At 40.7% G+C, this 12083-nt stretch overlaps 1 non-coding gene across 1 annotated transcript; it reads right to left on the reverse strand.

Annotated features, from left to right (window-relative positions):
• Positions 1-1852: 1852 nt before the first annotated feature.
• Positions 1853-1960, reverse strand: LOC130949214 (small nucleolar RNA R71). Its single transcript, XR_009073348.1, has one exon. It is a non-coding gene; the product is annotated as a small nucleolar RNA R71 (small nucleolar RNA).
• Between the last annotated feature and the right edge of the window lie 10123 nt (positions 1961-12083).

Here is a 12083-nt window from a genome sequence, read left to right on the forward strand (position 1 = left end):
CTTAGACTAGCACTGCACTGATTCCTGGAATTCTCATTAAGAATTTTGATACCTTCTTTTTCCACTTAATTTTCGAAAAACACAAAAAAATTACAAAATCATAAAATTCAAAATATTCTTGTTTGAGTCTAGTGTCTCATCCTAAGTTTGGTGTCAATTGCATGCATTCATATGTCTTAGTGATCTTCAAGATGTTCTTGATGATTCACTTGCTCTGATCTTTGAATTCTATTGACTTGAGTATTTTGTGTGTCTCATATGCATTTTCAGTTCATTAGTGTCAGTAGTATACAAACTGCTAAGTTTGGTGTCTTGTATGCATTGTTATTTGATTCTTGTTGCATTTTAATTATTAAAAATCCAAAATATTTTTAATTTGTGTCTTTTCAAGTCAATGATACAAGGGATTGAAGATTCAGAACACACTGCAGAGGAATTATACAGAAAAAGCTGAGCATTCAAAAATGCCCAGTGAAGAAGGCAGACTGGCGTTTAAACGCCAGCCAGGGCACCTGGTTGGGCGTTTAACGCCCAAAAAGGTAGCATTTTGGGCGTTAAACGCCAGAATGTATATCATTCTGGGCGTTTAACGCCAGGATGGTGCTAGGGGGAAGATTTTGTTTTCAAATCAATTTTCTTCAAGTTTTTCAAAATCAAATCTTTTTCAAATCATATCTTTTCAATCAAATGTTTTCAAAATCAATTTCTTTCCTTTTTTCAAAGATACTTACTAACAATTAATGATTTGATTGAACATCTCAAATTTGTTGCCTTTTCTGTTAAGGAAGGTTTTATGTTTGAATCATATCTTTTCTTGTTAGGCAAGTCACTAATTTTCCAAATCAAATCTTTTAAAATAATTTTCAAAACATATCTTTTAAAATGGTTTTCAAATCATATCTTCTCAATCACATCTTTTTAAGACAATAACCTTTCAATCATAATTTTTTTTATCATATCTTTTTCAAATTGGTTTTCAATCAAATCTTTTTAGTTTCTAATTTCAAAATCTTTTTCAAAAATCACTTGATTTCTCTTCCACTTTCAATTTTCGAAAATTATCAATCAAATTTTCAAAATGTTTTCAAAATCTTTTAATTGAATTTTCGAAAATCCTCTTCCCTCCTTCTCACATCCTTCTATTTATGGAGTACCACTCCTTCTAAATGCACAATTCGAACCTTATCTAATTAAAGTTCGAATTCTTCTTCTCCTTCTTCTTTCTATTTCTCTTTTCCTCTGACATTTCAAGGAATCTCTATACTGTGACATAGAGGATTCCACATTTTCTTTTTCTCTTCTCTTTCATATGAGCAGGAGCAGAGACAAAGGCATTCTTGTTGAAGCTGGTCCTGAACCCGAAAGGACCTTGAAGAGAAAGCTAAGAGAAGCCAAGGCACAACTCTCTTTAGAGGACCTGACCGAATTCTTCAAGGAAGAAGAACCTATGGCGGCCGAAAACAACAACAATGCCAACAATGCAAGGAAGGTGCTGGGTAACTTTACTGCACCTACTCCCGACTTCTATGGGAGAAGCATCTCTATCCCTGCCATTGGAGCAAACAACTTTGAGCTTAAGCCTCAATTAGTTTCTCTAATGCAACAGAATTGCAAGTTCCATGGACTTCCAATGGAAGATCCTCATCAGTTTTTAGCTGAATTCTTGCAAATCTGTGACACAGTCAAGACTAATGGGGTTAACCCTGAGGTCTATAGACTGATGCTATTCCCTTTTGCTGTAAGAGACAGAGCTAGAATATGGTTGGATTCTCAACCTAAAGAAAGCCTGGACTCTTGGGAAAAGCTAGTCAATGCCTTCTTGGCAAAGTTCTTTCCACCACAAAGATGGATTAAGCTTAGAGTGGAAGTCCAAACCTTCAGACAGAAGGATGGAGAATCCCTCTATGAAGCTTGGGAAAGATACAAACAATTAATCAGAAAATGTCCCTCAGACATGCTTTCTGAATGGAGCATCATAGGTATTTTCTATGATGGTCTCTCTGAACTATCTAAGATGTCCTTGGATAGCTCTGCTGGAGGATCTCTTCATCTGAAGAAGACGCCTGCAGAAGCTCAAGAATTGATTGAAATGGTTGCAAATAACCAATTCATGTACACTTCTGAAAGGAATCCTGTGAACAATGGGACTAGTCAGAAGAAAGGAGTTCTTGAGATTGATGCTCTGAATGCCATTCTGGCTCAGAACAAGATATTGACTCAACAAGTCAATTTGATTTCTCAAAGTCTGTTTGGAATGCAAAATGCACCAAACAGTACTAAGGATGCTTCATCTGAGGAAGAAGCTTATGATCCTGAGAACCCTTCCATGGAAGAGGTGAATTACCTAGGAGAACCCTATGGAAATACCTACAATTCTTCATGGAGAAATCACCCAAATCTCTCATGGAAGAATCAAAAGAGACCTCAACAAGGTTTCAATAACAATAATGGTGGAAGAAACAAGTTTAGCAATGGCAAGCCTTTTCCATCATCTTCTCAGCAACAGACAGAGAGTTCTAAGCAGAATACTTCTGACTTAGCAACAATGGTCTCTGATCTAATAAAGACCACTCAAAGTTTCATGAATGAAACAAGGTCCTCCATCAGAAATTTGGAAGGACAAGTGGGTCAGTTGAGCAAGAGAATTACTGAACTCCCTCCTAGTACTCTTCCAAGTAATACAGAAGAAAATCCAAAAGGAGAGTGCAAAGCCATAGACATGGCCGAATATGGAGAGGAAAGAGAGGAGGAGGACGCCACTGAGGAAGACCTCAGTGGGCGTGTACCAATCTCCTCTGAGTCCCTCAATGAGGAACCATGGGAATCTGAGGCTCAAATTGAGACCATAGATATTCCATTGGACTTACTTCTGCCATTCATGAGCTCTGATGAGTATTCTTCCTCTGAAGAGGATGAGTATGTCACTGAAGAGCAAGTTGCTAAATACCTTGGAGCAATCATGAAACTGAATGACAAGTTATTTGGAAATGAGACTTGGGAGGATGAACCACCCTTGCTCACCAAAGAACTGGATGACTTGTCTAGGCAGAAACTGCCTCAAAAGAGGCAGGATCCTGGGAAGTTTTCTATACCTTGTACCATAGGCACCATGACCTTCAAGAAGGCCTTGTGTGACTTAGGGTCAAGTGTGAACCTCATGCCCCTCTCTGTAATGGAGAAATTAGGGATCTTAGAGGTGCAAGCTGCAAGAATCTCATTAGAGATGGCAGACAACTCAAGAAAACAAGCCCATGGACTTGTAGAGGATGTTCTGGTTAAAGTTGAAGACCAGTACATTCCTACTGATTTCATAGTCCTAGAGACTGGGAAGTGCATGGATGAATCCATCATCCTTGGCAGACCCTTCCTAGCCACAGCAAAGGCTGTGATTGATGTTGACAGAGGAGAGTTAATCATTCAAGTGAATGAAAAATCCTTGGTGTTTAAGGCCCAAGGATATCCCTCTGTCATCATGGAGAGGAAGCATGAAGAGCTCCTCTCAAAACAGAGCCAAACAGAGCCCCCACAGTCAAACTCTAAGTTTGGTGTTGGGAGGCTACAACCAAACTCTAAGTTTGGTGTTGAAACCCCACATTCAAACTCTAAGTTTGGTGTTGGGAGGTTTCAACACGGTTCTGAGCATTTCTGAGGCTCCATGAGAGCCCTCTGTCAAGCTAATGACATTAAAGAAGCGCTTGTTGGGAGGCAACCCAATGTTTATAATTAATTATTTTCTTTTGTTATTTTATCTTTTTTTGTAGGTTGATGATCATAAGAAGTCACAAAAACAATGAAAAAAAGCAAAAACAGAATGAAAAACAGGAAGAAAAACAGCACACCCTGGAGGAGAAGAAGCTGGCGTTCAAACGCCAGTAATGCTAGCTGTTGGGCGTTTAACGCCCAGTCTGGCACCATTCTGGGCGTTTAACGCCAGAAAGGGGCACCAGACTGGCGTTAAACGCCAGTAAAGGGCAAGAACCTGGCGTTAAACGCCAGGAATGGGCACCAGCCCGGCGTTTAACGCCAGAAATGACTCAAAACGTGATTTTGAGCAACATTTGGTGCAGGGATGACTTTTCCTTGACACTACAGGATCTGTGGACCCCACAGGACCCTACCATCACTCTCTCTCTTCTTCCCCCATTCACCAATCACCTCAACACCTCTTCCCCAAAAACCCCTCACCTATCAAATCCCATATTTCTCTTCACCACTCACATCCATCCTTCATAAAACCCCACCAACCTCACCCTTCAAATTCAAACCACTTTCCCTCCCAAACCCACCCATAATGGCCGAACCTTTACCCCCCTCTCTCCTATAAATACCCTTCTTCAACTCTTCATTTTCACACAACCTAAACTCCCTTTCTTACCCTTCTTGGCCGAACACACTACCATCTCCCTTCTTCCTCATTTCTTCTTCTTCTACTCTCTTCTTTCTTCTTTTGCTCGAGGACGAGCAAACATTTTAAGTTTGGTGTGGTAAAAGCGTTGCTTTTTCGTTTTTCCATAACCACTTATGGCATCCAAGGCCGGAGAAACCTCTAAAAAGAGGAAAGGGAAGGCAAAAGCTTCCACCTCCGAGTCATGGGAGATGGATAGATTCCTCTCAAGGGTGCATCAAGACCACTTCTATAAAGTTGTGGCCTTGAAGAAGGTGATCTCCGAGGTCCCCTTTTCACTCAAAAAGGGTGAATATCCGGAGATCCGCCATGAGATCCGAAGAAGAGGTTGGGAAGTTCTTACCAACCCCATTCAACAAGTCGGAATCTTGATGGTTCAAGAGTTCTATGCCAATGCATGGATCACAAAGAACCATGACCAAAGTGTGAACCCGAATCCAAAGAATTATCTCACTATGGTTCGGGGGAAATACTTGGATTTTAGTCCGGAGAGTGTGAGGGTGGCATTCAACTTGCCTATGATCCAAGGAGATGAGCATCCTTACACTAGAAGGGTCAACTTTGATCAAAGGTTGGACCAAGTCCTCACAGTCATATGTGAAGAGGGCGCACAATGGAAGCAAGATTCAAGAGGAAAGCCGGTCCAATTGAGAAGGCATGACCTCAAGCCCGTGGCTAGAGGATGGTTAGAGTTCATACAACGCTCAATCATCCCCACTAGCAACCGGTCCGAAGTTACCATAGACCGGGCCATCATGATCCATAGTATCATGATTGGAGAAGAAGTAGAGGTTCATGAGGTTATAGCCCAAGAACTCTATAAGGTGGCGGACAAGACCTCCACCTTGGCAAGGTTAGCCTTTCCTCATCTCATTTGTCACCTCTGTTATTCAGTTGGAGTTGACATAGAGGGAGACATTCCCATTGATGAGGACAAGCCCATCACCAAGAAAAGGATGGAGTACACAAGAGATCTCACTCATCATGTGATCCCTGAGATTCCTCAAGGGATGAATTTTCCTCCACAAAACTATTGGGAGCAACTAAACACCTCCCTAGGAGAACTAAGTTCCAACATGGGACAACTGAGGGTGGAGCATCAAGAACACTCCATCATCCTTCATGAAATTAGAGAAGATCAAAGAATCATGAGGGAGGAGCAACAAAGACAAGGAAGAGACATTGAGGAGCTCAAGCACTCCATAGGATCTTCAAGAGCAAGAAAGAGCCGCCATCACTAAGGTGGACCCGTTCTTTGATTTCCTTGTTATTATTCTTCTGTTTTTCGAATTTTAATGCTTATGTTTATCCATGTTTGTGTCTTGTGATCATTAGTGTCTTAGTGTCTATGCCTTAAAGTTATGAATGTCCTATGAATCCATCACCTTTCTTCAAAAAAAACGTGCCTAATTGAAAAGGAAAGAATTGCATGAATTCTGAATTTTATAATAGTTTAATTATTTTGATGTGGTGGCAATATTTTTGTTCTCTGAATGTATGCTTAAACAGTGCATATGTCTTTTGAATTTGTGGTTCATGAATGTTGGCTCTTGAAAGAATGATGAAAAAGGAGACATGTTACTGAGGATCTGAAAAATCAATAAAATGATTCTTGAAGCAAGAAAAAGCATTCCGGAAAAAAAAAAAAAAAACCGAAAAAAAAAAACGAAAAAAAAAAAGAAGAGAAAGGAATAAGAGTTGTGATCCAAGGCAATAAGAGTGTGCTTAAGAACCCTGGACACCTCTAATTGGGGACTTTAGCAAAGCTGAGTCACAATCTGAAAAGGTTCACCCAATTATGTGTCTGTGGCATGTATGTATCCGGTGGTAATACTGGAAGACAGAGTGCTTTGGGCCACAGCCAAGACTCAATAAATAGCTATGTTCAAGAATCATCATACTTTACTAAGAGAATCATTAACACTATCTGGATTCTAAGTTCCTAAAGAAGCCAACCATTCTGGATTTCAAAGGATAGAGTGAGATGCCAAAACTGTTCGGAGGCAAAAAGTTAAAAGCCCCGCTCATCTGATTAATACTGATCTTCACAGATGTTTTTGGAATTCATTGCATATTCTCTTCTTTTTATCTTATTTGATTTTCAGTTGCTTGAGGACAAGCAACAATTTAAGTTTGGTGTTGTGATGAGCGGATAATTTGTATACTTTTTGGCATTGTTTTTAGTATGTTTTTGATATGATATAGTTAGTTTTTAGTATATTTTTATTAGTTTTAAATTAAAATTCACTTTTCTGGACTTTACTATGAGTTTGTGTGTTTTTCTGTGTTTTCAGGTATTTTCTGGCTGAAATTGAGGGACCTGAGCAAAAATCTGATCCTGAGACCAAAAAGGACTGCAGATGCTGTTGGATTCTGACCTCCCTGCATTCGAAGCGGATTTTCTGGAGCTACAGAAGCCCAATTGGCGCGCTCTTAACGGCGTTGGAAAGTAGACATCCTGGGCTTTCCAGCAATATATAATAGTCCATACTTTGCCCAAGATTTGATGGCCCAAACCGGCGCTCAAAGTCACCTACAGAAATTCCAGCGTTAAACGCCGGAACTGGCATAAAATTTGGAGTTAAACGCCCAAACTGGCATGAGAGCTGGCGTTTAACTCCAGAAAAGGTCTCTACACGAAATTCCTTCATTGCTCAGCCCAAGCACACACCAAGTGGGCCCGGAAGTGGATTTTTATGTCATTTACTCATTTCTGTACACCTTAGGCTACTAGTTTCTTATAAGTAGGACCTTTTACTATTGTATAGAAATCTTTTGATCACTTTTAGATCTCTAGATCATCTTTGGACATTTTAGTTCTTAGATCATTGGGAGGCTGGCCATTCGGCCATGCCTAGACCTTATGCTTATGTATTTCAACGGTGGAGTTTCTACACACCATAGATTAAGGTGTGGAGCTCTGCTGTACCTCGAGTATTAATGTAATTACTATTGTTCTTTCATTCAATTCCGCTTGTTCTTTTACCAAGATATCACTTGTTCTTCAACATGATGAAGGTGATGATTGACGCCCATCACCATTCTCACCCATGAACAAGGTGACTGACAACCATTCTTGTTCTACAAGCATCTGAGGCTTAGTGAATATCTCTTGGATTCCTGATTGCACGCTGCATGGTGATCGCCTGACAACCGAGTGCTCGCCTGACAAACGAGCCAACCATTCCGTGAGATCAGAGTCTTCGTGGTATAGGCAAGAACTGATGGCAGCATTCAAGAGAATCCGGAAGGTCTAACCTTGTCTGTGGTATTCTGAGTAGGATTCAATGATTGAATGACTGTGACGTGCTTCAAACCTGTAACCTACTGGGCGTTAGTGACAGACGCAAAAGAGTTATTCTATTCCGGTAGGGGAGGAAACCAAACCGGTGATTGGCAGCACTGTGACAGAGTGTGTGCATTAGCTTTCACTGCGCGGATGGGAGGTAGCTGCTGACAACAGTGAGACCCTATACGAGCTTGCCATGGAAAGGAGTAAGAAGGGTTGGATGAAGACAGTAGGAAAGCAGAGAGACGGAAGGGAAGGCATCTTCATGCGCTTATCTGAAGTTCCTACCAATGAATTACATAAGTATCACTATCTTTATCTTTTATGTTATTTTCGTTCATCACCATATATATCTGAGTTTGCCTGACTAAGATTTACAAGATGACCATAGCTTGCTTCAATACTAACAATCTCCGTGGGATCCACCCTTACTCACGTAAGGTTTATTACTTGGACGACCCAGTGCACTTGCTGGTTAGTTGTGCGAAGTTGTGTAATGCCATGGTATTATGCGCACCAAGTTTTTGGAGCCATTACCAGGGATTATGAGAGTTGTGAAAAAGTATAGTTCACAATTTCGCGCACCAGCGCCAAAAACTTGATGTGTGGAAAACGATCCAACACAAAACTCACCGGCAAGTGTACCGGGTCGCATCAAGTAATAATAACTCACATGAGTGAGGTCGATCCCACAGGGATTGAAGGATTGAGCAATTTTAGTTTAGTGGGTGGTTTAGTCAAGCGAATCAAGTGTTGGTTGAGTGATTTGTGTTTAACAAGAAGTAAATGACAGTAAATGTAAAGGGGGAAGGGAAATGTGCAGTAAATTGAGAAGCAGGAAAGTAAAATTGCAGAAACTTAAAGAACAAGAAAATAAATGACTGAAACTTAAAGTGTAAGAAACTTAAATTACAGTAACTTAAATGGCAAGAAAGATAAATGGCTTGAATATAAAAGGGGTTTGAGGACTGGGATTGCAGAATCTAAACCAAGAGAAAGTAAATAGCAACAATTAAGAGAGCAAAAATTGAATCAGAAGCAATAAGCATTCAAACAGAAAGGAAATAAAATGCAGCAAGGTTCACAGAAGAACCCAAAGTGAATTTTGATCTCAGGACTCAAGAGCTTAGGTAGCAGAGCCTAAAACTCAATTTCCTTCCCAGATCTGAGTTATCCAAGCAATTGACAGAAAATTTAAAGAAGAAGCAATAGAAGAACAGAATTGAAATTGAATTATGCAGAAAACAATTTGAAAAGAGTTTGAATGGGAATTGGGACAGAATTTCCCCAATTTCACACACCCAAAACTCAGAAACACAAGAGTAGAATTGCCCAAGTAAGAATGAGGAAGGAGATCAGTCAATTCTCCCTTAATCCTCTTAGTGCTAGGCCAATTCTCTCAAGAACAATTGCAAGAGAGTCAAAGCTCCAAAGGACGATGAAAGTAAAAATTCAAAAGCCAAGGTGAAAGTAAAAATTCAAAAGTGAGCATCCAGGTCCTAATTACATCAAACTAACTCCTATTTATACACTTTCTATTCTTGGATTGTGGGATTTGGATGGGCTTTTGATTTGGTGAAGAAATGAATTAAAATGGGATTTTAGTTTGAATTTTCGGCCCATGATAATTTACTCCCAGGAGGCTGCCCTGCCCTTGTGGAGGGCAGGGCAGAAAATTGAAGCTTGGTGCGTGGATTTGGTGCGGCCAAGGTTGCGCGCGATGCGCGTTGGTGCGTGGGACGCTGCCCTGCCCGCGCCAAGGGCAGGGCAGGAAAGGTTTGATGCGCCAGGGACGTTGGTGCGCGCGGTTGGTGCTGCCAGGAACAAAACTTGGTGCGCGCGTTTTGCTTCTTGGTGCGCCACTTCAAATGCTGCCCTGCCCGCGCCAAGGGCAGGGCAATGTTCCTTTGTTCACGTCTCGAGTTCGAACCTGGGCGGATACACACGCTTCATTAATTTTCTTGATTTCTTGGCACGGCAATGGGTCTTAGAGCTTGGCTTCCTCATGGTTCTTTGTTCGAACCTTGTGGCATGCATGGGTGATATTTTTTTGTTGAATTTCTTCCTTGGAGAGCCCGATTCTGCCCTCCACAAGGGCAGGGCAAGGTTCTCTTTCTCTTGGTTCCAAGGCACATTTTGTGCTCTGCCTTTGGAGTGGGCAGGGCAGAATTGCCTTCCTTTGCTTTGTCACCTAATGTTGCCCTCCTAGAGGGCAGTGTGCCCTTGTGGAGGGCAATGTTGCTTCCCCCATTAGTTGCGGCACGCTTCTCCTCTCCTTTGCCACGCTTTCTTTCTCTTGTGTTACACTTTTTAGGCCACGCTTTTCATTTTCTTTTCTTTTCTTCACCTACAATAAACCAAAACAACCACTCAAAGTATCACTAAATTCAAGAGGCTTATAAATCAATTAAAATGCAATTAAAATTAGCTTAAACCTCATGATTTAACATTAATTTCATGGTGGTTGCTTGATTTAGAGAAGTTATGCATTTTCATTCCAAATCACTTACTTAGGATGCAAGAAAGTGCATAAATGCTAACAAAACAAGTGAAATTAGCTTGAAAAATGGGTATATGATGACTTGTCATCACAAACCACTAGCTGTTTGTGATATTGCCTCACTATGGAATTTCCACTATCTTTGGATGAGTATTGTTTGAGACTGAGCACATTGCAAAAAAGAAAGGAGTATCCATCATCTTTTGGTCAATCAAAATTCATGAGAAACTCTCCACCACCACAGAATGATTCATGTTATTATGCTCATGGTGGGTGGGAGTATCAGGAACAGGAAACGGGGTACTTCCCAGAGCCACAAAATGGTCCATGTTTTGGTGAATTTGATCACTACTCAAGTTGTGGCTGGGAAGATCAAAACCAAAGAGATTTCACTTATTCACACCCTATTCATCAAGAGCCATCACCTCTGAATTATCCAACCTCACCTCCTAGTTTTACATATCCAAATTCTTCATCACTTGAGCATTTCTCAGCACAAAATTCCTTCTCAAATTCATACAATTCATTTCACTATCCACAAGACTCATTCCACTACACAAGAGTCATACCACTACCAACACTCCAACCAAAGACTCTATCAGCCCACACAAAACACATACTCCCAGCCACCATATCACAGCCAAGATAATCAACCTCATCAACCCAATCCGAACCAATCACTTCATGATCAATTAACCAGGATAGAAGGAATGCTTACAACTATGGGCAGAGATGTGGCCGATTTGAAAGGCTTTAAGGAAGAAGTGATATCCAACTTACAAAATCAAGGTGCTGCCATTCAAAAGCTAGAAGCACAAATTGGATATCTATCAAAGCAAATCCCTACCCACAATTCTTCTAGTGATACCATGGCAAACCCAAGGGAGGAATCAGAAGAACAAGAAAGGGAGAAAGTCAATCAAGGGAGATCACACTCCAATGAAACAGAGAGTTGCAAAGAGGAAGGGTTCATTGAACCACAAATTCAGGAAGCTTTTGATGAACAGGATACTCCAACTGTCCAACAACAACCAAGTTCTGAGATCAAGGATGTGAAGGCAGTAGAAACAAGCACTAAAATGAGGATTGTGACCGAGAAACAAAGGACCATATCCATGAAGAAGAGAATGTCGAAGAACAATCCAACTCCTGAGCCAACAAGCAAGTTCACTCAAGCCAATCACAAGGGAAAGCTTGCTGGAAAGAGGCATTCACAACAAGGGGCACTAACTAGCTCCTTTATCCACTTGAAGTCATTCCTCTTAACAAACTGGAGGAAGAGGAAGAAAGTCAGGAACAGCATGTCAAGCGAATGACAGTAAACGAGCGCTTGTTGGGAGGCAACCCAACCAAAGGTAGTTTTTCTTTTCTAGTTATTTCAATAAAAGAGTTAAGTAGATTTATCTGTATTGCAAGGAGCTAAGTTTGGTGTTGCACACCAAAATAATTCAAGGGTGAAGGTGAGATTCTAAGTTTGGTGTTCCACCAAAAACTTCATTAAAAGCACATTTCTACCTCAGCATGACTAGTCACTAGCTCCAACCAATCAGGGAAACTACTTAAACAATAGTTTAATTTCTAGTTCATAGTTTCTTTTTCTAGTTCATAGTTATTTTCTTAATAAAAGCACATGAGGTTTTCTGCATATGATCCAAATTGCTGCATATGGCAAGGAACTAAGTTTGGTGTTCACACACCAATCTAAGTTCAGAGGCCTACAAACATACATGCATGCTAACCAATTCTCAAAGTGCTTGAGGAACAAGCAACTTCTAATAGCTTTGTAGGAAGACAATCAATCTCATGGAAGGAATATACATCATCATCAAAGAGAACACCAAGGCTAGGAAGGATGATGAACAACAAAGAAGATGCTAAAAGGTTGTATT

Source organism: Arachis stenosperma, chromosome 1 (genome assembly GCF_014773155.1).
Source record: "Arachis stenosperma cultivar V10309 chromosome 1, arast.V10309.gnm1.PFL2, whole genome shotgun sequence".
Taxonomy (NCBI): domain Eukaryota; kingdom Viridiplantae; phylum Streptophyta; class Magnoliopsida; order Fabales; family Fabaceae; genus Arachis; species Arachis stenosperma.